The 26358-nt window shown below is 38.6% G+C and overlaps 1 protein-coding gene across 5 annotated transcripts in view; it reads left to right on the top strand.

Moving 5' to 3' along the window:
* The first annotated feature begins 460 nt into the window (after positions 1-460).
* Positions 461-26358, top strand: part of ELF2 (E74 like ETS transcription factor 2) — a 101499-nt gene continuing 75601 nt past the window's right edge. For 4 of the 5 annotated variants that reach the window (XM_032333435.1, XM_032333433.1, XM_032333434.1 and 1 more), the window contains exon 1: positions 461-547. The gene's annotated coding sequence lies outside the window, so the exon portion shown is untranslated. The remainder of the gene's footprint in view (positions 548-26358) is intronic. The other variant, XM_032333438.1, reaches the window with a different exon arrangement.

Raw genomic sequence — 26358 nt, 5'->3', positions numbered from 1 at the left:
GGGGCGGGTGAGAGTCGAGAGAGCCACTGAGGCAGGTCGGCGGGCCGGTGGGGGCCGGCGGCGGTGAGGCCCCGCGGGGTATAAATAGCCGGCCCCGGTTTGACAGACGCTGCGGTGACTGGCGGTGCCGCCCCCCCTCGCCGCGTGGGGAGGGGAGGAGCGCTCCGAGCGGGCGGGGTGGGGGAGGCGGACTCGAGTGTCCTGGTGGCGGCGGCAGGAGGCCGAGGGGGAGGAGCTGAGGTGGGGGGTGGAGGGAGGGGGCCGGGAGCGGGGCGAGGGCGGGGGCCACCATTGCTCCCCGCGCCGGGCTCTGTGTCGCCGCCGTCGCCTCGGCGGTTGGGGATCGGTGGGGCGGCGCGGGCGGGGGGCGCTGCGCGGGGCGGCTCGCCGCTGTTTTGTTTCCTCCTCTCCCAGTGGAGCGGCTCTGGCTGCCGGGGAGGCCCCGGCTCCCTCGGGACGCCCGGCCAACGGCGGCGGCGGTGCTAGTCCGCGGCCCTGCCGGGAGGGAAAGCGACGCCGTGGTCTTCCCTGGCGACGCGGAGAGCAGGTAAGAGCGCGAGCAGCCGAGGCTGGTGGGAGGGAGCGCGGAGGGCGCGGTGATAAAGCCTCGCTGTCCCGAGTGCCGCCTCCTCCCTCCGCACCCCCGCCCCGCGCCTGTGTTGTTTGCTCCGGGGTTTGCCGAGGGTTTTCCGGAGGCTGTGGCGGTGACAACGGCTGGGAGCTGGGGAAGGGGGCTGAGTGCCCCCGGGCAACGGTCGGGAAGCGGGACTTGGAGAAAGGGGAAGGCGCGCTGCTCGCCTGCCCGAGGGGAGCGCGGGGCGCGGGGCAGGGCTGAGGGAAGAGGTTACGGACCCCGGCGGGGTGGGGGGGATGGGCTGAGCGCAGCTGGTCTCGCTGTGTTTACATCGCCGCGCGAGTCACCTCTGCCGCGGAGCGGACAGAACTGACCCGCCTTATCCCGCGGGGAGGCCAGGGCGGGGGTCCGGCTCCGGAGGAAGCGCGTCCTGGGAGGGTCTGGTAGGGCGGGAGGCTGCGGCCGGCGCCGGGGCAGGGCAGCGAGCTCGGGGCGGGACCTGGGAGGCTCCGGCCGCGCGGGGTGGCGTGGAGGGCTGGAGACCAGTTTCCTTCCCCGTCGGGCCTTACCGCCGCCTCTTACCTTTCCTTCTCTCCGCGGCTCGCTTGCATGGCAGGTTGTACTCGGTTATTCTTTTATTCTCGCTTTCCATGCCGGCCCCCTGCTGCCACTTCCCCCAGTTCCCCCCGGGTTAGGGAGGCTTGGCTGTGATAGGAATCTGTTTTTTAAACAAAACAAAAACGGGCTCTGTAACGCGCGTCCGGTGACCGCCTTCTGGATCCTCTCTTGGAAAAGCTGTCCCCTTGGGACCGTGCTACTGGATGTTTTGGGGGCGCGGGAAAGGAACAGTGAGGGCTCTGCTAGGGCTGGTGCTGACGGCCGGAGCAGCTTTGCGAGTAGAGTAGCCGAACCCCGACCCCGCCACCCCCCGCTCCAGTCGGGCGTTTTTATTCCGTGTCGATAAAAGACAGAAAATATTCCATAAGGCCAAGAGTAATCCAGATTGCCCTGTTTCTGGTGTTTCTTATGTGCCAGCATCCTGGGCTCTCTTTCTAGGACCTAGATTCGCTGCAGAACAGCCTTTCTTTAAGTTATTGGTACTAGTTTAAATGAGTGAGGGGGGAGCACTTCATTCGAAAACTGTAAAATTTCCCCCCTTCACGAATATTTACTTCAGTTGTGTATTTAATTTTAATCCGGTGATGATACAACAGCAATCTTGTGTTTGGTAATCAGATTTGCTTTTCTTTTTACCTATGAGTCACTATAAAGAGGCAAATTATGCACTTTCTTTAGTGCCATAATCACAGAATAGTGCCCAAATCACGGAACAATGTACACTTCACTAAGGCAGGATTGGATATTTGCGTTTTGGAGTTTCTTTTTCTTTAAAAAGTAAAAATGACTTTATATAAGCCTGGAAATTATTGAATTACGTTTGAAGGATTCAGGAATGATTAACGTTAATAGGTGGGGCCATACAGTTTATGCGTTTATATGAATATCATTGAGCTATCTCCTCGCAAACACATGAAGTAGAAAATAGAAATACTTCGGGCATTTGAAATTTGAATATTTAATGTCAACCTGTTTTTTAAGGTTAGTGATTTAATTACTTTGATTAATCATTGCTTCTAGTTTCTAATACACACACACACACACACACACTTACAAACTTATGAGAGTATGATTGGAAGATATTTATAACTTCGAGATTTTTGCGTCCTAAATAATAGGTTGGTAACTTGGGATGTGGCAGGCCTACCATTATTGATGGATGGCTTTGTACTCCCATGGTTTTTTTGTTTTTGTTTTTGGGTAACAGTTTTATTGAGATATATTCATACACCATTCAATTCACCAATTTAAAGTGTACAACTTAGTGGTTTTTAATATATTCAGAGTTGTGCAACTATCATCGTAATTAATTTTAGGACACTTTCATCATTCCAAAAAGTAATCCTATAGTGGTTACTCTCGTTTTTCCCTCAAGATCCCCGGCTCTAGGCAACCACTGATTTTTCTGTCTCTATAGATTTATCTATTCTGGACATTTTTTATGAGGACAGTCATACAGGGGTGCCTGGATGGCTCAGTCGGCTGAGCATCCAACTCTTGATTTTGGCTCAGATCATGATCTTAGGGTCCTGAAATTGAGCTGGGGGTGGTGCCTGCTTAAGATTCTCTTCCCCCACCCTCCTTCCTTGAGCAGGCACTTGTTCTCACTTAAAAAAAAAAAAAAAAAGTAGAACCCTACAATATGTGATTTTTCACGACTGGTTTCTTTTACTTAGCTTAATGTTTTCAGAGTTCATTCATGTTGTAGCCTATGTCATTTTTATTGCTAAGTAATATTCTGTTGTATGGTTATATACGTTATTTGTGAATTTGTGGATATTTGAGTTTCCACTTTCTAGTTATTATGAACAGTGCTACTGTGAACATTTTTGTACACTGTTTGTAGTTGTGTTTTCATTTCTCTTGGGTATATACACAGCACATAAAATTAATATGCATAAATATTGCATTTCTGTACGCTAATAATAGACTATCAGAAAGAGATGTTAAGAGAACAATCCCACTCAAAATTGCATCAAAGTGAATAAAATACTGAGGAATAAATGTAACCAAGGAGTTAAAAGACCTTACTCTGAAAACTATAAAACACTGATGAAAGAAATTGAAGATGATACAAATAAATGGAAAGATAAACCATACTCATGGATTAGAAAAGTTAATATTGTTAAAATGTTCATATTGTCTGAAGCAATCTACAGATTCATTGCAATCCCTATTAAAATTCTAATGGCATTTTTCACAGAACTAGAACAAATAATCCTTAAATTTGTATAGAGTTTTATTTGTATACAAAGACCCTGTATAGCCAAAACAATCTTGAGAAAGAAGAAGGAAGCTGAAGATATCAAGCTTCCTGATTTCAGTCTATATTACAAAGCTATAGTGGTTGTCAAAGCAGTATGGTACTTGCTCAAAAACAGGCACAGATCAATAGAACAGAATAGAGTCCAGAAATAAACCCATTCTTATAAGGTCAGTTAATGTTTGACAGAGGAGGCAAGAAGTTACAACAGGGAAAAGATAGTCTCTTCATTAAATGGTGCTGGGAAAACTGGACAGCTACATGGCAAAAGAATAAAACTGGACCAATTTCTTGGGTTTATTTATTTATTTATCTTAAAAGTAATCTCTATGCCCAACCTAGGGCCTGAATTCTTGACCCTGAGATCAAGAGCCAAATACTCCACCAACTGAGCCAGCAGGTGCTTCTGGACCACTTTCTTACACCATATAGGAAAATAAACTCAAAATGGATTAAAGACTCAAATGAAAACCAGAAACCATCAAAGTTCTAGAAGCAAACATAGGCAGTAAGCTTTTGGACATTTGTCTGAACAATACGTTTCTGGATCTGTCTTCTCAGGCAAGGACAGCAAAACAAAAATAAGTAGAACTACATCAAACTAGAAAGCTTTTTGCTCAGTGAAGGAGACCATAAGCAAAATGAAAAGGGGACCTGCTGAATGGGAGAAGATATTTGTAAATAATGTAACTGATAAGGGGGGGTGTCAATAATCCAAAATATATAAAGAATTTACAACTCAATATATTAAGCAAAATCCAATTAAAAGATAGGCAGAGGACTCCAATAGACATTTCCCCAAAAAGACAGATGCCAATAGACACATGAAAAGATGCTCAACATCACTACTAATCAAGGAAATGCTGGTCAAAACCACAATGAGATATCACTTCACACCTCTTAGAATGGCTATTATCAGAAAGAGAAGAAATTACAAGTGTTGGCAAGGATATGGAGAAATGAAACTCTTGTGCACTGTTGGTGGGAATGCAAAATAGGGCAGGTACTATGGAAACAGTATGGAGCGTCTGCAAACTAAAAATAGAACTATAATCCAGCAAACCCACTTCTGGCTGTTTATCTGAAGAAGATGAAAACACTAATTTTAAAAGATAATGCGCCTCTGTGTTCATTGCATCATAACTTAGTATAGGCAAGATATGGAAGCAACCTGAGTGTCCCATCAATAATACATGAATTGATAAAGATGTGAGATTGAGATATCATTACAAACCAGGTTTGTTTCCTTGTTTGTTTATCTTTAAAAGCATTTACAAACTTTAATTCAGCAAAGGAAGTTCTGTGCTGGTGGCCTAGCTGGCTAGGGGGAAAGCCCAGGATCTCTTCAGACTGACAGGTCCTGTCCTGGGCAGGGGCAGAGCTTATCTGCATAAAGTTGTTGAACTCTACACAACTGGGCCAACAGAAGGCCAAGAGGCCAGCTCCAGGTACTCTAGCTTGGGATGGAGAGGCAGAGCTCCTCTTCAACATGGGGGTAGACAGCAGAGACTCAGTGAGTTGCACAATACCTGACTCCCACAGACTGCCAGCAGGACTGGTTTAAGCTTATAAGTCATTTTTAGAACATTTCTGTGCCCTCCAAAAACTACCTCTCATCTGTTTGCAGTTAACCCTTACCCCACCCGCTTCAAGCCAGTCCCAGGCAACTAATTTGTGTTTTGTCTGTATGGATTTGCCTTTTCTGAGTAGTTTATAGCAATGGAACCATACAATATATAGTCTTAGCTTTTATTTATTTACTTATCTGAGAGAGAGAGAGTGTGTGTGCCAGTGGGGTGAAGGACGGAGAGAGAGAGATCGAGAATCTCAAGCCTATTCCGTGCTGAGCATGGAGCCCCCTAAGGGGCTCAATCTCATGATCCTGAGATTATGACATGAGCTGAAATCAAGAGTTGGTTGCTTAACCAACTAAGCCACCCCGGGGCCCCTGTGTTTTGCTTTTTAAAATTTTTATTCACTTCTAAATATTTTAAAATTTCCTTTTTGATGTCTTCTTTGACTGTGTGTTATTTAGAAATGTACAGCATAATAAAAAAAATAATACTAATGATAATCCCCAATTATTTGGGGATTCCCTACATTTCATTGTTGTTGATTTTTTAATTTAATTCCCCTGTAGTAGGAGAACATAGTTTGTATGATTTTCTCATTTTAAATTTATTGAGACAATTTTATGGCATAGTATGTAATCTTTTCTGAAGAATGTTCCCTGTGGACCAGATAAGAATATGTATGTCCTAGATAAGAATATGCTGTTGTTGGGTGGAATGTTTTGTAGGTGTCATGTCAAGTTGAGTGATAGTTTACAGGCCTTCTATGATTTTCTGTTTAGCCATACTATTAGCCAGACAGATTAAAATCCCTATTACTATTGGAATGTCTATTTTTCCTTTTAGTTCTGTCAGTTTTTGCTTCATGCTTTGGGGGCATTGTTAGTTACACTTTACATACATAATTGTTTTACTGATAGCTGACCTTTATCATTAGAAAGATTCCTCTTTGTCTCTAGTTATATTTTGTCTGGTGTTGGTATAGTCACTCCAGCTCTCTTATGCTTATTGTTTGTATTGCAAATATTTTTCCATCTTTCTATTTTCTTTTTTATTTTTTAAAGATTTTATTTATTTGACAGAGGCAGACACAGCGAGAAAGGGAACACAAGCAGGGGGAGTGGGAGAGGGAGAAGCAGGCTTCCAGAGGAGCAGGGAGCCCTATGGAGGGGCTTGATCCCAGGACTCAGGGATCATGACCTGAGCCAAAGGCAGATGCTTAACAACTGAGCCACCCAGGCACCTCCCATGTTTCTACTTTCAGTCTGTTTGTTTTTTGAGACTACAATGTGTCTTATATTTGCTTTGCTTTTTTAAAAAATGGGACCATTTCTGCTTTTTGTTTGGAGGATTTAATCTGTTTACATTTAATGTAATCACTGATAGATTTATATCTGCAATGATATATCTAATTTTTTTTTATTTGAGAGAGAGAGCACACATGAGAGAGGGGCAGAGGGAGAGGGAGAAGCAGACTCCTTGCTGAGTGGGGAGCCTGGTGGGGGACTCAATGCCAGGATCCCAGCCCCAGCATCATGATTCAAGGAGAATGCATACACTCAACCAACTGAGCTACCCAGGTGCCCTGTCTCATTTCTTTTTTATTTCTTTGCTTGTCCTCTGGAGTTAATAGATATTTTCCAAAGTATCATTTGAATTCCTTTGTTAGTGTTTTCACTTGATCTGTTGGATTATTTTCTTAGGTTGCTCTAGGGATTAAAATATGTGTCTTTGTCACAGTCTACTTCAGATTGACTAATTATGGTAAAATGTAGAAACTTCCGTCCATTTCCTTCCCATTATATCTGTTAGTATTGTCATACATATTAAGTTTTCATGTGTTAGTAGCCTGACAGCACTGTTCTGTATTTTTTATGCAATTGTATGTCTTTTAAAACAACTAAGAGAAGAAAAAAAATATTTTCAAAGATTTTATTTATTTGACAGAGAGAGAGAGAGAGCACATGCACAAGCAAGGGGAGCAGCAGGCAGAGGGAGAGGAAGAAACAGGTTCTCCACTGAGCAAGGAACCCTATGTGGGACTTGATCTCAGGCCCCCGGGCTCATGACACTTAACAGACTAAGCTACCCAGGCACCCTGAGAAGAAAAAATATTAAGCAGTCTTTTATATTTATACATATGTTTACCTTTTATGTTGCTCTTTATTTCTTTTTGTGCATTTGAGTTATGGGCTGGTAATTTTCTTTCAGTCTGAAGGACTTCCTTTAGGATTTCTTGTAAGGCAGTGCTGTTATTAATGAATTATTTCAATTTTTGTTTTTGGGATTGTTTTATTTTGCCTTTATTTTTGAAGAATAATTTTTGCTAGATATGGATTCTTTGTTACAAATTTTCTTTCAGTGTCTTGACCATGTTGTCTCCACTTTCTGGCCTCCATTGTTTCTGATGAGTTGTTTTTCTCTTTCTAGTTTTAAGAATTTCTTTGTCTTTGTCTTTCAATAATGATATGTCTGGGTGTGGATCTCTTTGTGTTTATCCTACTTTGGATTCATTAAACTTGAATCTATAGATTAATATTTTTCAACAGTTAGGCAAGTTTTGATCATAATTTCTTCAAATATTTTTTCTGTTCTTTTCTCCCTCTTCCTTCTGGAACTTGCATTACATGTTTGTTGGGTGCTTGGTGGTATCCCATCTCTGAGGCTCTCTTCATTTTTTAAAATTATTTTTTTCTGTTCTTCAGAATTGGTAATTTCTGTTGATCTTCTGCAAGTTCACTGACTCTTCCATCATCTCAAATCTGCTATTGAGCTCTGCTAGTGAATTCTTAAGTTAACCAATTATTTTACTTTTCAACCTTTCAACTTGAATTACATTTTTCATCTCCAGAATTTCCATTTTTTCTTCTTTTTTAATATAATATTTATATCTTTATTAAAATTGTCTATTTTTTTAGTTATACTGTCCTTTAGTTCTTTAAAGATGATTTCTTTAATTTCAGATAAAATTACATCTTAGGTAGAAGATATTTAAACTATGTGTTAAATTCTGAAATGATGCTTGTTGTATTTATAAATTATGTTCAATAATTTTCATCTGCATTTCATAATATACATGAATGGGTATTACTCATAAATGCCAAATTTCATCTGATAGTTTTAATTTAAACATAATTAACAATTTACTTATAATTACTAATGTTTACTGATATGTAGGATCAATATACAATTTGAAAGATATACCATTAATTTTCAAACTTGGGGTCTTATACAGTATAACATCTACTCGTTTATCCATATTTCTTGTAGTAAACCAATTCTTTCATTGTAAGTGTTAATGGGTAGAAAAAAAAATGGAAGAGCCTAAGAGAGCAAATATGTGTGAGAATTGTTACAAAATATCAAACTCTTCATCTCAGCCTGTACATTTAATTGTATAGTATTAATTTATTTTAGCTCCTTGAGAGATTGTAGTAAATAAGATAAATGCAGTACTTGTTCTTATGGAATTTATATTCTGGTGAAGGAGACATATATTAAACATAAATGAGTAAGATAATTCTCATGATAATTATAATGAAGAAAAAAAATAGGGTAATGTGATGTCAAATAGAGACTGATTGGGGAGCTACATGGCAATGGAATATAATTGGAACTGGGGAGCCATGATAGAAATGCTTCTCTGAGGGGGTGGTACTTGAGGAGGTAATTGTAGGTGGGGAGGATTCAGTCTGTGGATGACCTGGAAGAGCATGTAGCCTAGAGAATAGAAAGTACAGAATAAGCTTGTTGTAAATGTACAATTTACAAAAATTGGAAAATACTGTAGTGACCTTCATTCTTGACTAAAGAGTTAATTTACAGCTCAATTTGTAGTTTATTCTCTCACAGTTTTTGAATGTGAGTAAATATATATAGGATTTTCTATAAATGATTTTAGGTTTATAAAGAACAGCAGGGAAAATAACTTCCCTGATGTTTCTTCCTTGAAATTTAGCTACATAAAAATAAAATAAAATACAAATATCTAGAAAACTTTAAATTTGTAGTATGGTTATAGCAATGGTAGATATTCCTATGATAACAATTTTAACCAATTCATGTTAGTATTTCATGTTATCATGTTCGTTTTTCAACTGTTCATAATTACGGGCTAAAAGGTACAGATAACATGATGTAGTTAGTTGTGTGATGACTGACTTTCTAAATGTAACTTCTTACCCCTCTATTTCACTAGCAAAAGCAGTCAGTTATTATTTTTTTAAAAGATTTTATTTTTTTACTTGAGAGACAGAGAGAACCCAGGAGAATCCAGGAGCTAGGGAGGGACAGAGAGACAGGCAGACTCTCACCTGAGCAGGGCTTCATCCCACTACCCTGAGATTGATGACCTGAGCCAAAGTAAGACGCTTAACCTACTGACGCACCCAGGCACCAGTCAGTTATTTTTGTTTGGCTAACAAATATTAACATAAAATAATAATTAGACATTCAAATTACTTCAGATTAGACAGTGTGGAATATAGTCCACTAAAGCTTTGTGTGAATAAAATTTTTTCAGTAAAGTACGGTTTCTTTTTTAAAGATTTTATTTTTACTTATTTGACACAGAGAGCGATCACAAGTAGGCAGAGAGGCAGGCAGAGAGAAAGGAGGAAGCAGGCTCCCTGCTGAGCAAAGAGCCCAATGTGGGGCTTGATCCCAGGACCCTGAGATCATGACCTGAGCCAAAAACAGAGGCTTCAACCCACTGAGCCACCTAGGTGCCCCTGTAAAGTACCTTTTCAAAGTACCTCTATTGTTTATTTTAAAAAAGTAAGCTATGGTTTCTATAAAGTGAGTAGTAACCTCCAATATTTCTCTTTATAATGTAGCGTATTTTTTTTTTTAATATTTAAAATGTACTTTCCTGGGGTGCCTTGGGGGCTCAGTCAGTTGGACGTCTGCCTTCAGCTCAGGTCATAGTCCCCGAGTCCCTGGATTGAGCCCCACATCAGGATCCCTGCTCAGAGGAGAGTCTGCTTCTCTCTCTGTCCCTGACTCTGGTCTAGTCTGCTTCTGCTTCTGCTCCTTACCCCGCTTGTGCTCTCTCTCAAATAAATAAAGAACAACAAAAAAATTTAAATATACTTTTCTAGGGGCACTTGGGTGGCTCAGTTAGTTAAGTGGCTGCCTTTAGGTCAGGTCTTGATTCTGGGGTCCTGAGATTGAGCCCTGTGTTGGGCTCCCTGCTCGGCAGGGAGTTTGCTTCTCCCACTCCTTCTGCTCCCGCTCGCCTCGTGTGCTCTCTCTATCTCACACATAAATAAATAAAAATAAGTAAAATTAAATGTACTTTTCTATAATATTTAATATATGCTTTTTAAATTATGTGTTAATTTAAAAAGATAAAGTTTTTTAGTATTTAAGTATATTGAAGATATATTTCAAATAAACTAGCTATATCAAGTCAACTCATATCATAATTTGGAAGGTATTTTTAAATTACTCTCTGTGTTGGGGCGCCTGGGTGGCTCAGTGTGTTAAGCCTCTGCCTTCGGCCAGGGTCATGATCTCAGGGTCCTGGGATCAAGCCCCGCATTGGGCTCTCTGCTTGGCAAGGGAGCCTGCTTATCCCTCTCTCTCTGCCTGCCTCTCTGCCTACTTATGATCTCTCTCTGTCAAATAAATAAATAAAATCTTTAAAAATAAATAAATAAATAAATAAATAAATTACTCTCTGCGTTAATACTGATTTACAGTGTGTATCTAATATATTTCTTTGCCCTTTTATTCACTAACCATTTAATCCGACTGTATTCAGTATTATAGATATAGTTGTTGAAAGGTACTTATTTTTCCCCAAAATGACTTAAAGTGGCTTAACAAAGGACACATATGTATATATATTAGTGATAGTAGAATAGAAGAAGGAAGTAAGAAAAAGAAAACTTGAGTTAGGAGTTAAAATTGTGGTGTGTTATGTGCCAGACACTCTTCTGAGAGGTGTATATACAATGATGATTAAAATAGCTATGGCTTAGTTCCAGTGGAGTTTATATTCTAGTTTGTGTTGGTGGGGTGGTAGAAAGATTTTCATTAAGCATGTAAAAAACACTCTTCACTTTTTACTTCATTACAGAGGAATGCCAAGAAGATGATTTGGGACAGGATAAAATCCAGACAATTAAAAAATATTCTATCTTTTCCCTAATATCTTTAGTATCCTTGAGATGATTCATTAAAGATAGAATAAAGCTAATTTCTTTTGGTTTCCAAACTAGCATACGTTAATTTGCATTATTGGGTTATAAATTTGGCTAAAGAACAAAAACCAAAAAATTTCTGTGGTAATTTATGTGTTCTATAGATTTCTACTCAGCCATAATCAGTGATAATGAGGAAACTTAGTGGGACGTTGTGGTAGATTGATTATAAGGTTAAGCTTTATAAATAATGTAAGAAAAGTTAAATTCAGGAATTGAGGATAAAACAAACAAATAATATGGTGATTTCAGAATAGATATTTAATCTCAGAATCCTTTGGTTTCTATCTATACTTGAAGGCCAAAGTTTCAATGTTTTCATGAGTCAGCTGTCCAATTTGAGTAATTTTGTTTATAACTTTGCAGTGGGTATCATTTAGGTACATAAGTAAAAAATTAAGTTCTTACAAATCTCAGTTCTGTGTTAAACATGTGCCATTCTAAATTGAAATTTAATGGTTATCTTAATTTTAGATTATAATTAGTAAGAACTAGAAAGTATATATTCATTTGTAAAAGGATCAGTAAATTGTTTCCTCTTTTTTGTTCTCTAATAGTGTGCTTAAATAAACTTCCAGGACAAACTCATGTTTTATGTTTTATTTTGTGATCTGGATGGGTTGAGAATGTTCCAGGAAGACTGCCTTCATGAATTTTTACTTAATTTTTGGAAGTGGAGATGCTCTTCTACTATGTCATAGCTAAGCACTTAAACTCAATCACAATATCTGCACTCTGCAATGATAAAGCATTTTAATCCTGGCATATCTTTTACAGCACAAAGATAAGGTCGATGTCTCTTCATTTCAGATCATTATCCTCCTCTAAAAGTTGCTGCTGGGTTGAAGACTAAGTTTTAAGTTGAAGTTTTACATTATCTCTAACTTTCTGTAGTCCTCATCATCATTATCACAAAGTGATCTTTCTGAGGTCTTTTTTTTTTTTTTTTAAGATTTTATTTATTTATTTGACAGACACAGATCACAAATAGGCAGAGAGGCAGGCAGGGGGGTGGGAAGCAGGCTCCCTGCTGAGCAGAGAGCTTGATGCAGGGGCTTGATCCCAGGACCGGGGATCATGACCCTAACCGAAGGCAGAGGCTTTAACACACTGACCACCCAGGAACCCCTCTTCTTCTTCTTTTTTTTAAAATCTTTATGAAGTTTTGCCATTATACTGCATAACAATACCATGATAGTTATAATAATCATTGTAGCTATAAAGTAGTTTCTATTATTTTTTGCTTTTGACAGATGAGTCTCAGACTTCACAAAGTTAAATAATTTTCTGCACAGAAAAGAGTTAACATATTAGGTTTGACACTGCTCTCTTTGGAAAGACCTGTTTGCAAGGTTGGCCCATAGCTAGCATCTGGTAACTTGGCTCTCAGGGTGTTTCCAGTAACTGATAAGGATGATTCACTGTGGGGCGCCTGGGCGTCTCATTTGGTTAAGCATTTGACTTTAGCTCAGGTTCTGATCTCAGGGTCCTGCGACTGGATCCCACCTCAGGGGGATCCTGTCATCGTGGGGTCTGCTTCTCTCTCTCCCTCTGCCCTTACCTCTCCTTGTGCAGGCCCGTGTGCATTCTCTCTCTCTCAAATCAAATCTTTTCTTTTTTTAATTTTAAGATTTTATTTATTTATTTGACAATGAGAGAAGGATCACAAGCAGGAGGAGTGGGAGAGGGAGAAGCAGGCTTCTGCCGAGCAGGGAGCCCTATATGGGGCTGGACCCCAGGACCCTGGGAACATGACCTGAGCCAAATGCAGACTCTTAAGGACTAAGCCACCCAGGCGTCCTTAAATCTTTTTTTTAAAGGATGATTCACTGTGCCTAGACTGTTTGCAAACAATATGGTTTATGTTGAACACCTGCTTTCCTTTTGCGGGTCTGGAATTTTGGTATACACAAGGCAAAGGGTACCCTTGTGAGCAGGCCTCCATAAAACTTTGGGTGCCGCATCTCTGATGGGCTTCCGTGGGCAGAAACGCTGCACATATGTTGGTGCATTTTTGTTAATGGGGGAAGTGTAAGTTCTGCATGCCTTCCTCTCATGGGAAGGAAAGAGTATGAGGAAGCTTGCTAATGGATTCTTGTATTTTATTCTATTTTATTTTTATATTTTAATTTTTAACTTTTTAAAAAGGTTTTATTTGGGTGCCTGGGTGGCTCAGTGGGTTAAGCCGCTGCCTTCCGCTCAGGTCGTGATCTCAGAGTCCTGGGATCGAGTCCTGCATCGGGCTCTATGCTTAGCGGGGAGCCTGCTTCCCTCTCTCTCTCTCTCTGCCTGCCTCTCTGTCTACTTGTGATCTCTCTCTCTCTGTCAAATAAATAAATAAATAAAATCTTTAAAAAAAAAAGTTTTATTTATTTTTTTGACACAGAGACCGTGAGAGAGGGAACACAAGTAGGGGAAGTGGAAGAGGGAGAAGCAGGCTCCTTACCGAGCAGGGAGTCCCATGCGAGGCTGGATCCCAGGACCCTGGGATCATAATGACCAAACCAGTTGCCCCCATTATAATTCTGTGGGCCTATATGTGCCCATGTTCCAGGCCCTGAGGAGGGATCTGTAAACTTTGAGAACTTTTACTACCTTGTAAATATTTCAGGTCTCAAAGTGGGAGAGTAGATGTACTTTTTCCCCTAGTTGCTTCTGCAGGGGATCTGTCTTTCTATCTATCTTATCTGTCTACTTTTAAAGATTTTTATTTTTAGGTAATCTCTTTGCCCGATCTGGGGCTCAAACTCACAACACTGAGATTAAGAGTCGCATGTTGCATCAACTGAGACAGCTATATTTAGCACTATGAAAATGTTTATATTTTGGTTTCAGGTAGTTCTTTTTATTTGGAATATGGGTAAACTTGAATTAGGATATAAGGCTTATATCTGAGAATCTTTGCTTGTTGCTAGTATAGAATTCCAGGCCAAAATTTCTTTCTAAAAAACAAACTCAACCTTGAAGAGAGCAGTAGAAAGAATTTCTAATGCTGTCACTTTCTCCCTAAGGCCTGCAGAACATGAGACAATTTGTGAGTTAAAGAATTCATCCCCCCCCTCTGCCCCCCCCTTTTCTTGAAAAGAGAAAGAAAAGTCTGTATACGTAATGTAGATAAGATGTATGTAATTTCCACTTACCTTTAAGGCTTCTAATTGTCCATGTTATGAGCCAGTAAGAAATTAGGTAGAAAAATCTCCCAGGGTAGGGTGGGAGAGGGTTTATGTGATTCTTTCATAGTTTTAATAAAACAAAAACAAGAACACTTTTATGCAATCATGAGGCAGAAAATCTTAAAGATTAAGAGCATAGATAGTCTCTGGAGCCAGACTGCTTACGTTAAATTGTGACTCTGTCACTTGCCTGTTGCTTGACCTTGGGTAAATTATTTGAATCTCCCCATACCTTCAGTTTTCCCAAATATAAGATGGAAATGGATAATACCTGTTTTCTAGGATTGTGTAGATTAAATAGATTAACACACATAATGAATTTAAAACAATGCCTGGTACAGAGCAGTGCTATATGAATGTTACCTATTATTATCCCTTTATTGTTTGGAAAAAGAATGCAAAATATTCTAAACTAGGCTAGTTATCGACGTTCCTCCAGGATAAACTGAGTTTAATGGATTCATATCCTATCAAATCAGAATATTAAAAAAAGATTCTTCTATAAGGCAGTTATGCTTCCTTTTTAAATCATGAAAGTGAGGAAGTTGGCTAAGATTTTAGAAATAAATATACTAAGGTCTTTAGGATGGCACTTGCTAAACTAGCAATTTATCTCTCCTTTAAAAAGAAAAATTCCCCCAGTTTGCTTTCTGGAATAGAACTTAACTAGATTTTAGGCTTTCTTAATGACTGGGAATCTGCCATATATCCCAACCACCTCTAGCCCTAGCCTCTTGTAAAGGAGTTGCTTGATTTCCATAAGCCAGTTGAAACAAGTCTTCTAAGCTTTTTATGTATCTCTTTTTGGATAAACAAGAGGCTATGATGGCCAAACTTTAGACTTTTCAAAACATCTGAGCAACAGTCAGGGCATAAGCCTTGACTTTGATTATTACTTTTTCCCTAACTAAACCTTGTAGTACAAGTCCTTTTGTCTGGTTCTTTATCGATTTGGAAGTTTGCTTATTTGCAGAATATACATGGCTAAACATATTTATTCCCACAATTTAGTATTTCTTAGGAATAGTTCATGAAGTCTGAGTATGAATAGTCACATAAATTTGGGGTTATTGATAAATAATCAGAACTTTGTTGCTTATCTTTAGCCTTAAGATAGGTTGGATTCTATAATTTTTTAAAAAGATTTATTTATTTTGTGGGGGCGGTATAAAGGGAGGGGGAGAGAGAAACCCAAGCAGACTGGTGCTGAGCACAGAACCTGATGTAATGCTGAATCCCAGGACTCTAATATCATGACCTGAGCAGGGGGCTTACCCAGCTGTGCCATCCAGGCATCCTGAGATGGGTTGGATTCTGAAATGTACTTGTTGTGGTTGCTTTTTCATACTTATTCTGACCCTTATTCTTGCTGCCCTAGAATTTGACCATTATGTGAAATGGTAACAGAGATGAGGAGAATAGTGATATTAAAGGAGTGTAACTAGGCAGCAGTATCATTTTTTAGCTCCAGTGGTGACGATAGCAGCCAAGTCAGGTTGATTTTGTCTTGCTGTCTGTTTGCTCATCAGTTCTTTAAATAATTGTAAAGTTTGATTATTCAAAGTATTTTTAAATTCCTTTTTTTTTTTTTTAAAGAGAGAGCAAGTGCATGTGTGCGCATGTCCAAGTGGGGGGATGGATGGGGGAGAGGGAGAGAGTCTTAAACAGGCTCCACACCCAGCACAGACTCAGTCTTAAAATCCTGAGATCATGACCAGAGCCAAAATCAAGTTGGTTGCTTAACCAACTGAGCCACCCACATGACCCAAGAGTATTTTTAGATGATACTTCTCTATTAGATTTTAATCATCATAAAATAGTTTGAACAAGTCAACATTGATTAGGTTACACCTGGGAACCTGGCCATTGTAGTTCTTTGGTTGAAGAAACCAACCAAAGAATGTTTTCAAGGAAAGCATCAAAATATTTTAAACAGGGATGCCTGAGTGGCTCAGTTGGTTAAATGTCTGCCTTCGGCTCAGGTCATGATCCCACAGTCCTGGGATCAAGTCCCACATTGGGCTCCCTACTCAGCCAGGAGCCTGCTTCTCCCTCTGCCTGCCACTCCCCCTGTTTGTGCGTGCGCGCTCTCTCTCTCTCTCTGACAAAATAAATAATAAATAAAATCTTTTAAAAAATATTTTAAACAATTTAGATGAAATCATGGATTATCTAAGTTCACCCTATCCATATATCATTCATACATATTTCACATATGAATATATAAGATTAAGAACATGTATCTTAACTGAGTAACAATGTCAGGGCCATGAGTAAATGAGAATATTAAGTTATTGTTATTCATGGTGTGGGACTCTTGAAATGCAAAACTTTTTTTATGGTTGGCAAGCTGTTTCACGCAATTTTCTGCGAGCTGTAAGGTCTCTTCCAGATTAAAATAATTTTCTTTTATCCTATGCAATTTCTGCAATTGCATTAATCCTGTAAATTTCTCTTCTCCTGTAATATTCTAGCATCCAATTTTAAATATCTAGATCAATCACCTTGGCCTAAAAAGTAGGTCCCATGACATAAACTCTTGCTGCCAAAATTTTTCCAGCCCTTACTTATGGGCCCAACTATTTCTAGAGTATACTTCTTAGACATAGTTCCTCAACATGATCTCATTCCCATTTCAAAGGAATCTTTTTTTAAAAGATTCATTATCTTACTGTTTATCCTTTTATTTATTTAAAAGTTTTTTTTTTTTTTTTTAAGATTTCGTTTTATTTAGAGAGAGAGAGAGAAAATGCAAGGGGGAAGGGGCAGAGGAGAGGGAAGGAGAATCTCAAGGAGACTCCAAAAGCATGGAGCCTAATGTGGGACTTGATCCCAGGACCCTGAGATCATGACTTGAGCTGAAATCAGGAATCGAACACTTAACTGGCTGAGCCACCCAGATGCCCCTTACTTATTTTTAGACGTTTATTTATTGGGGCGCCTGGGTGGCTTAGTCGTTAAGTGGCTACCTTCAGCTCAGGTCATGATCTTCGAGTCCTGGGATGGAGTCCCCCGTCGGGCTCCCTGCTCAGTGAGAAGCCTGCTTCTCCCTCTCCCACTCCCCCTGCTTGTGTTTCCTCTCTCGCTATGTTTCTCTCTGTCAAATAAAACTTTTAAAAAAGTTTATTTATTTATTTTTAAATAATCTCTTATACCTAACATGGGACTCAACTCAAACTCACAACTCACCCTGAGATCAAGATTCACATTGTCTTCTGACTGAGCCAATCAGGTGCCCCTGCTTTTTAAACCTTTAAAATGTCATATATATATATATATGTATATATATACATATATATATATGTAAAAGTTGTGCTAATTTTTGTTTTAACAAATTATGAGAATGAACAAATTATAAGAATGAATGTCTCAATTCTATATGAAGAACAATTGTGTTTTAGGTATTATCATCTGTTCTGCTTCTGTTCTATTCTTACATGAAGCTTTAGCAATATTATATAGTTCCAATATTCTATCAAGGAGATGATAATAAGTTCAATGACATTCAGTGTTCATAGTGTGCCAGAGACTTTATGTAAGGAATGAAAAGAACTAAACACACCTACTTTCCAGAATTGTTTTACTCTCTTATTATGGATGAGGACATTGAAGTTTAAAGAGATAAATAATTGTCCAAGATAACATAGAGGTAAAGCCAAAACTCAACAAATATTTGCTGAGCACCTACTATATTCTGGGGATGCAGTAGCCAACAGACTCTTAACTGTTATATCATACTAGCTCTTAAATATAAAAGATACTGTCAAGAATAGTCTTCATGTAATAAGGGAGATAATTATACCTATTTCATAGAGCCTGAGGATGAATAGATGATGCATAAAATTTTGTGGTTCAGTAATTAGAAAAATACATGGTGAAACTATATGAATCTGAAGTATTTCAGGAATTGAAATCTGTTTTAAAAACATTTGATTTTACCAGTAAAATGGCTAAGAATAATAAGGATTGGGGGGGGTGAGAATTCACTGATTCTATGGGCAGGAGTCAGTTGTGAATTAAACTGTATGTGGATGGGTGCCTGTGGCTCAGTTGGTCAAGCATCTGTCTTTGGCTCAGGTCATGATCCCAGGGGCCTGGTATCAAGTTCTGAATCGAGTCCTACATTGGGCTCCCTGCTCAGCAGGGAGTCTGCTTCTCCCTCCAACTCCCATTCCCTGCTTACACATTCAATGCTCTCTCTCTCTCTCACAAAAATAAATAAAATTGTTAAAAAAAAAAAGGAACTATTAAAAAAAACTGCTTATGGATTTGGATTATAAGCGACAGTTCTTAATATCATAATATTGTTAATATTGAATAAGAGTGTCTCTTTAATAAATTAAATTCTAATTTTAAAAACTCCTTCCCCTTTTAAAGTCGTTTATTGAAGCTTAATTTACATATAGTGGAATTCATCGTTACATTTCTATGTGTTTGACAGATTCATAGCATTGCAATCATTATCACAATCAAGATATAGAACATTTCTATCACCCCAAGGCACAGAGCTGGGTGGTGCAGTCTGTTGAGCATCTGGCTCCTGGTTTCTGCTCAGGTCCTGACTTCATGGTGGTGGGATGGAGCCCTGAGTCGGGCTTCTTACTCAGCACAGAGTTTGCTTGAGATTCTCTCTCACCTGCTTGTGCTCTTTCCCTCTGTCTCTCAAATAAAGAAATAAAGAAATCTTTGAAAAAATAAAAGAACATTTCTATCACCCCAGAAATTTCTTTGTGCCCTTGGAGATCAGCTTCTTCCCATTTGTGCCCTTGGAGATCAGCTTCTTCCCATTGATTTTTCTGCTCCTATAGTTCTACCTTTTCTTGAAAGTCATTTAAATGGAATTGCCCTTCTTCCTGCTGTTGTTTAGCTATAATTGCTGCAATAGCAAACAAGATAATTAACCCTTGTGCTGATATAGCTTTCTTACAAATTAGGAATTGCATTAAGAAGCAAATAGATGAAAAAAAAAGAAGCAATTAGATGAGAAATAATTAATCTAGCCTGTTAAATTGTAAAAAAGAGACTTTGTCAAGGGATTAGTAAATATTTTTCAGTTTACATGACATATTTAAAAAGAAACAATTCAGGTTTTCACACTTTAGGTGGGAAACTAATAAAGTCAATATGGTTTTGAACCCCCTTCCTTGGACCCCAGTTATACAAAATTAGATGAATCATAATCCTTAATTTATGACACACTTGAATACAAGCATGGCTATTTGTTTATTTTTAATAATCTAATAAACACACATCATTCAATACACCATGACAAATAGAACCTTGTCAAGAATTCACTTGACTTTTACCAATGTGTATCTTAATACAAATTATATAAAAATCTTTAATAGAGGGGTGCCTGGGTGGCTCAGTGGGTTAAGCCTCTGCCTTTGGCTCAGGTCATGATCTCAGGGTCTTGGGATCAAGCCCTCACATCAGGCTCTCTGCTCAGAGAGAGCTTCCCCCACCCTCTCTGCCTGCCTCTCTGCCTGCCTCTCTGCCTACTTGTGATTTCTCTCTTTGTCAAATAAATAAATAAATAAAATCTTTTTAAAAATCTTTAATAGAATTTTGATTATATATAATTAATTAGTAGGAGTTCCTTCCCCCGCCCCACCGTTTTCTTTTTTGGAAGGAGGGAAATAAATTTACCCAGTCTCTTGTCTTTCAGTTTTGTTTTTAGTTTCTGTTTTTATGCATTAAAAAAAAAGAAAGTTGGTGTAGTGAAGTTCATTAATTTTTTTTTTTTTGCTTTCCATGTCTTATCTAGTAATTTCCCCTTAATTGAGTTTGTGAAGATAGTCTGTATTTTCTTCTAATTTTGCAAAGTATTTTGTATATTTTGGTCTTTAGCATATACCTGTAATTTGTTTTGTGAATGGTGTGAGGTAATGATTTAATTTCGTATCTTGTATGGATAATTACTTGTTTTCATGCCATTTATTAAATTTTTTTTTCACTGATTTTAACACTGCCTCTGTCATATATTGTTTCCAATATGCAGGAGTCTTTTTCTGGCCTTTAGATTATGTTCCATTAGGATATTTGACTGTATATACACCATTACTTACTTTACTTATTGCTTAACTTTATAGATTAGGTAGGGTAATTCTTCAGGAGGTTCTTGGCTAACTTTGCCCTTTACTCTTTTACATACTTTTTTTCCCCACTATTGTTAAGTTTTTTTTTTTTTTTTTTTTTTTTTTTTTTTAATAAAACCCCTTTGAGGGGCGCCTGGGTAGCTCAGCCAGTTAAGCAGCTGCCTTTGGCTCAGGTCATGATCCCAGAGTCCTGGGATCAAGCCCCACATGGGGCTGTCTGCTCAGCAGTGAGCCTCTTTCTCTCTCCCTCTGCCTGGCTCTCTGCCTACTTGTATTCTATCTGTCAAATAAATAAATAAAATCTTTAAAAAAAGATAAAGCCCTTTTGGGATTTTTGGCTGGAAATATATTGAATTTGTTAGATGAATTTGGTGAGAATTGACATCTTTAAAATATTGAGCCTTTCTTTCTGTGAGCATGGTTTTCTCTACAAATACATAAGACTTTTTAAATTCCTTTCAATACATTATATGATTTTCTCCATAGAGGTCTTTGTATATTTTTTGTTAGATTGAATCTTAGGTATCTTGTACTTTTTTGTGATTATGTTACCCTATTTAGTTATTTGTAAGATTATTATCATTATTGTTTTGAGAGTGAGAGAGGGAACAGGGCTGAGAGAATCTTTTTTTTAAATTTTTTAAACGATTTTATTTATTTATTTGATAGACAGAGATCACAAGTAGGCAAAGAGGCAGGCAGAGAGAAAGAGGAGGGAAGCAGGCTCCCTGCAGAGCAGAGAGCCCAATGCAGGGCTCCATCCCCAGGACCCTGAGATCATGACCTGAGCCAAAGGCACAGGCTTTAACCCACTGAACCACCCAGGCGCCGCCCCCCGGTGGGGAGAGACTCTTAATTAAGCAGGCTCCCCTCTCAGTGTGGAGCCTGACATGAAGCTGGATCTCACAACCCTGAGATCATGACCTGAGCTGAAATCAAGAGCTGATGCTTAACCGTCTCAGCCACCCAGGTGCCTGCTGTCCTTTTTAAAGATTACATTTTCTGTTTGTTACTTGTTTATCCTTCTTAAAAATTACATTTTCTGTTTGTCGCTTCTGTTTAGAAAAACAGTTGATTTTTATGTATTGATCTACATCCACATACTTTGCAAACTCTCTGATATCTGAAGATTCTTTTGGATTTTCTGTGTAGATAGTCTTATCATCTGCAAACAATGATAGCTTCCTATCTTCCTTTCCATTTCTTATACCTTTTAATTTTTTCTTATCAAACTTTACAGGTCAAGATTGCTTGTGAAAATCAAATTGATGTAGTAATTGTAGATACAGTTTTTCTGGTCCCAGTTTCAGGGGAAAGTTTAAATATTTTGTCATTGAGTTTTGGCTGCATTGTTTTTAATTATAAAGTTTATTTCTTTTTCTTTTCTTTTTTTTTAAAAGTGTATCTCATGTTAATGAACTTAGATTTTAGTCCAAACTGGAAAGGGAGTCACTGAAGGTTTTTAAATTTTTTTAAACTATTTTTTAAAGATTTGATTTATTTGTCAGAGAGCACACAAGCATGCAAAAGGAGAAGCAGGCTCCCCATTGAGCAGGGAACCCGATGTGAGACTCGATCCCAGGACCCTGGGATCATGACCTGAGCCAAAGGCAGATGCTTAACCGACTGAGCCACTCAGGCTTCCTGGTTTTTTTTTTTTGTTGTTGTTGTTGCTGTTTTTTTGTTTTTTTTCAGAGAGAGCAATAAAGAGCATGAGCACATAAGCAGGTGGAGTGGCAGGCAGAAGGAGAAGTAGGCTCCCTGCTTAGCAGGGAACCCAACTTAGGACTGAATTCCTGGACCCTAGGATCATGACCTGAGCTGAAGGCAAGGTCTTAACTGACTGAACCACCCAGGTGCCCCTTTAATTATAAAGTTTTATCAAATGATCGTTGTTGTATCTACCAGGATGATGTATTATCTATTGCTGCATAACAGATTACCTACAACATGTGTTGATGGAGATGTTGAGAAATTAGAATCTTTATAGAGTGCTAATGAGAATGTAAAATGGTAGCTACTTTGGAAAAAAGTTTTTCAAAATGTTAATATAGAGTTATGTTTCAGCAATTCCATGCCTGGGTATATCCCCAAGAGAGATGAAAGCATATGTCCACATAAAAATTTGTACATGAATTTTCATAGCAGCATTATTTACTGTAGTGAGAAAGTAGAATACAACCCAAATTTGCACCAACTGATGAATGGATAAATAAAATATGATGTATCTATTCAATAGAGTATTATTCAGCAACAAAAAGAAATGTAGTTGACCTTTGAGTAACACCAGTTTGAGCTGCATGGATCTACTTGCACACGATTTTTTTTCAATAAACACACGTCTGTAAATGTATTTTCTCTTCCTTATGATTTTCTTAACATTTTATTTTCTCTAACTTCTTCTGAGAATCAAGTATGTAATACATATAGCATACAAAATATGCGTTAATTGACTGTTTATGTAATTGGTAAGGCTTTCAGTCAACAGTAGGCTCTTGGTAGTCAAGTAAAAATTTATATCTGGATTTTTGACCGCATGAAGGGGTAACATTCCTAATCCCTATGTTGCTCCACTAACACACGTTACACATAGATGAATACTGAAAATATTATACCTAGTGAAAGGAACCAGTCACAAAAGTCCATATGTTATATAAAGCTATTTATAGGAAATGGCCAGTACAAGCAAATCTCTAGAGATAGAAAGTAGGTTAATGGGGGCACATGTGTGGCTCAGTTGGTTGAGCAACTGTCTTTGGCTCAGGTCACGATCTCAGGGTCCTTGGGCTCTCTGCTCAGCGAGGAGTCTGCTTCCACACCCCCCCGCCTGCTTCTTTACCTATTTGTGATCTTTCCCTATGTCAAATAAATAAAATCTTAAAAAAAAAAAAAAAAAAAAGGAAAGTAGGTTAATGGTTGTCAGGGACACTAGGGGTTGGGAAAGATTGGGGAGTGACTGCTAATGCACATGGGCCTTTTTTGGGGGGGTATTGGTGCTGGAAGTGTTCTAAAATTAGATTCTGTTGATGATTGTACTTCTTAATACACTAATAATCATCGAGTTATATACTTTAAATGGTCAAACCAAATGAAATGTCAGTTATATCTCAGTAAAGCTCTATAAGGGGCGCCTGGGTGGCTCAGTGGGTTAGTCACCCAACTCATGATCTCAGGGTTGTGAGATTGAGATCCATGCTCAGCAGAGTCTGCTTTAAGATTCTTTCCTTCTGCCCCCCTCACAAATTAAATAAACAAAAAAAAAAAAAAAAAAAAAAAAAGCTCTTTAGGGGCACCTGGGTGACTCATTCGGTTAAGCATCTGCCTTCAACTCAGGTCATGATCTCAGGGTCCTGGGATCACCCTGCCTCAGGCTCCTTGCTCACCCGGGAGCCTGATTCTCCGTCTCCCTCTGCTGTTCCGCCCTACTTGTGCTTTCTCTCTCTCTCTCTTCCTGTCAAATGAATAAAATCTTAAAAAAAAAAAAAAAAGCTCTTTAAAAAAAGTGTGTATACATCTTGTTTAGATATTACCAAATTATATCAGTTTACATTCCTACCAGCAGTAAGTGCACAGCTTTATCAAAAGAATGTAAGTCATACATTTTAATTCTCACCAACTTGAGAGAAAAGTTCTCTTATTTAAAAAGGTTTATAAAAAACTTATATTTCCCAATGAGTGAATTTGAACATCTTTTCGTATGTTTAAGGGCCATTTTTATATCTGCTTTAGTGAATTGTATGTTTACTTGTTTTCTCTATTTTTCCCTTGGGTTTTTTGGTCTTTTATTCCTCTATTTTAAGTGTTCTTTATATATTAGTGATATTCACCCTTTGTAACATAGTATCCTATTTCTAAGAGTGTCCTGCTCTATGGACTGAGCTATCCAGGAAGTTGCCCCTAGTATCCTATTTCTTGTATCATAGTTTAGGTTTTCCTTGTTTTTTTGTAGTTTATATAAATAAAGTCATACATATAAACTGTTTCTGATGAGAGTGTGATTTGTACTCCAAGCAGCTAACAGTCTGAGCAGAATTTACTTCTGAGTGATACTTCAGTTTTTATCATTTTGCAGGTTTTTTTCAGTCCTGAGAATAACATTTATTATTCAGAGTTCTTTCTCTTTTTATTGCTATGTCAATTTCTATCCTGTCTAATAGTCCCAGAGTAAATGATGGTTTCTTTCTGAAGTCTCTGTAGAACTCCCCGAGGTCGACTTAGATGTTCCTTTTTTTATATTCCCATTGTACTTTGTAGTTTCTTTAATGACATTTACATGATTGTAATTGTTTCTATGTTGTTTCTCCTTACCAGACTGTAAGCTGTTTGAAGGCTGAGTCCTGACTATTTTTGTGTTTCTGGCATAGTTCTGTATTTGGTATTTAGTAAGTGCTCAATAAATATTATTGAAAGAACTGGTATAGTAAGAGAAAGGAAAGAGGTAATGTCATTGTAGGGAAAAATTTGTCCTTGAGGATCAGGTGGAATTTGAATAATCAAGGAAAAGGGTGAGAGAAGAGGACTAGCAAAGGGATGGGATGGGGATGAGCATGGTATGTGTAGTGAACAGTGAAGATACTTTTCTGATGGGAACATGTTTGTTTATACTTGTATTCGTCATATCTTTACTTTGTATTTGCTTTATGAAAGGCACTGGTTTAGGTGATACAAAACACAGATTTTTAAAATTTGGTACTTTGGTGGGGCGCCTGGGTGGCTCAGTGGGTTAAAGCCTCTACCTTCGGCTCAGATCATGATCCCAGGGTCCTGGGATCGAGCCCTGCGTTGGGCGCTCTGCTCTGCAGGGAGCCTACTTCCTCCCCTCTCTGCCTGCCTCTCTGCCTACTTGTGATCTCTCTCTCTCTGTCAAATAAATAAAATCTTTAAAAAAAATTTGATGCTTTGGGAGAGTAGTCGGAAGTAAGATTAGGAAGGTAAAGAGGAGCAGGATTTTAGAGGACCTTGAAAGAAAGGCATAGGTGTTGTGCTTTAAGATTGGTAAGAGGTACCAAGTGAAGGATCTGCTGGAAGCTGTTATTTCACTGATGTTTTTATGAGGGAGGTACCTGTGTGGATAGGGAAGAGAGTGATAGAAAGTGATATTGAGGGGCACCTGGGTGGCTCAGTTGGTTAAGCATATGCCTTCGGCTCAGGTCATGACCCCAGGGTCTGCTCAGTGGGGAGGCTGCTTCTTCTCTCCCTCTGCCTGCTGCTCCCTTTGCTTGTGCTCTCTCTTTCTCTGTCAAATAAATAAATAAGCTTAAAAAAAAAAAAAAAGACCTTGGCTAGGTCAGAGGATATGAGATTATAGAGATTGGGTCAAGAATGAGAGAGTATGATGGTTTTTCAGGAACTCTGAACTTTAGAACTTTACTTTTTAGGTAACTTGTGTGGGTGTTAGGGTAGCTTTCTGAGCTAAGCACAATAGGAGAGGTAATACGTTTTCTGAGCAGAGGAAAAAGTGAGTTTAGTTTGAGACACATTGAACTTCTCTTCCCACACTTTTCCCTAGCCCATTTAATGGCTATTCCATTGTGCTCCGACTGCTATCTTTGGATTCATTTTTGATTCTTCTTTTTATCTCATATCCATATTCACATTGCTATAAAATCTTGTCCATTTACTTTTGAAATATATCCAACAGTTGATCACTTTTCACCCTCTCCAGAACCTAACCACTATCATTTCTCACCTAATTATTATAGTAGCTTCCTAACTGATCTTCTTGTTTATGCCCTGTCCCCTTATCTGTTTTCAACCCAGCTTCTGAATGATTCCTATAATAATCAAGTCATCCGTCTCTGTGCATAAAACTCTTCTTTCCTGGAGTAAAAGTCACAGACCTCAAGGAGGGCCTA

The sequence above is a fragment of the Mustela erminea genome, chromosome 2, assembly GCF_009829155.1.
Source record: "Mustela erminea isolate mMusErm1 chromosome 2, mMusErm1.Pri, whole genome shotgun sequence".
Lineage (NCBI taxonomy): Eukaryota > Metazoa > Chordata > Mammalia > Carnivora > Mustelidae > Mustela > Mustela erminea.
This window is presented reverse-complemented; position numbering and strand designations above follow the sequence as displayed.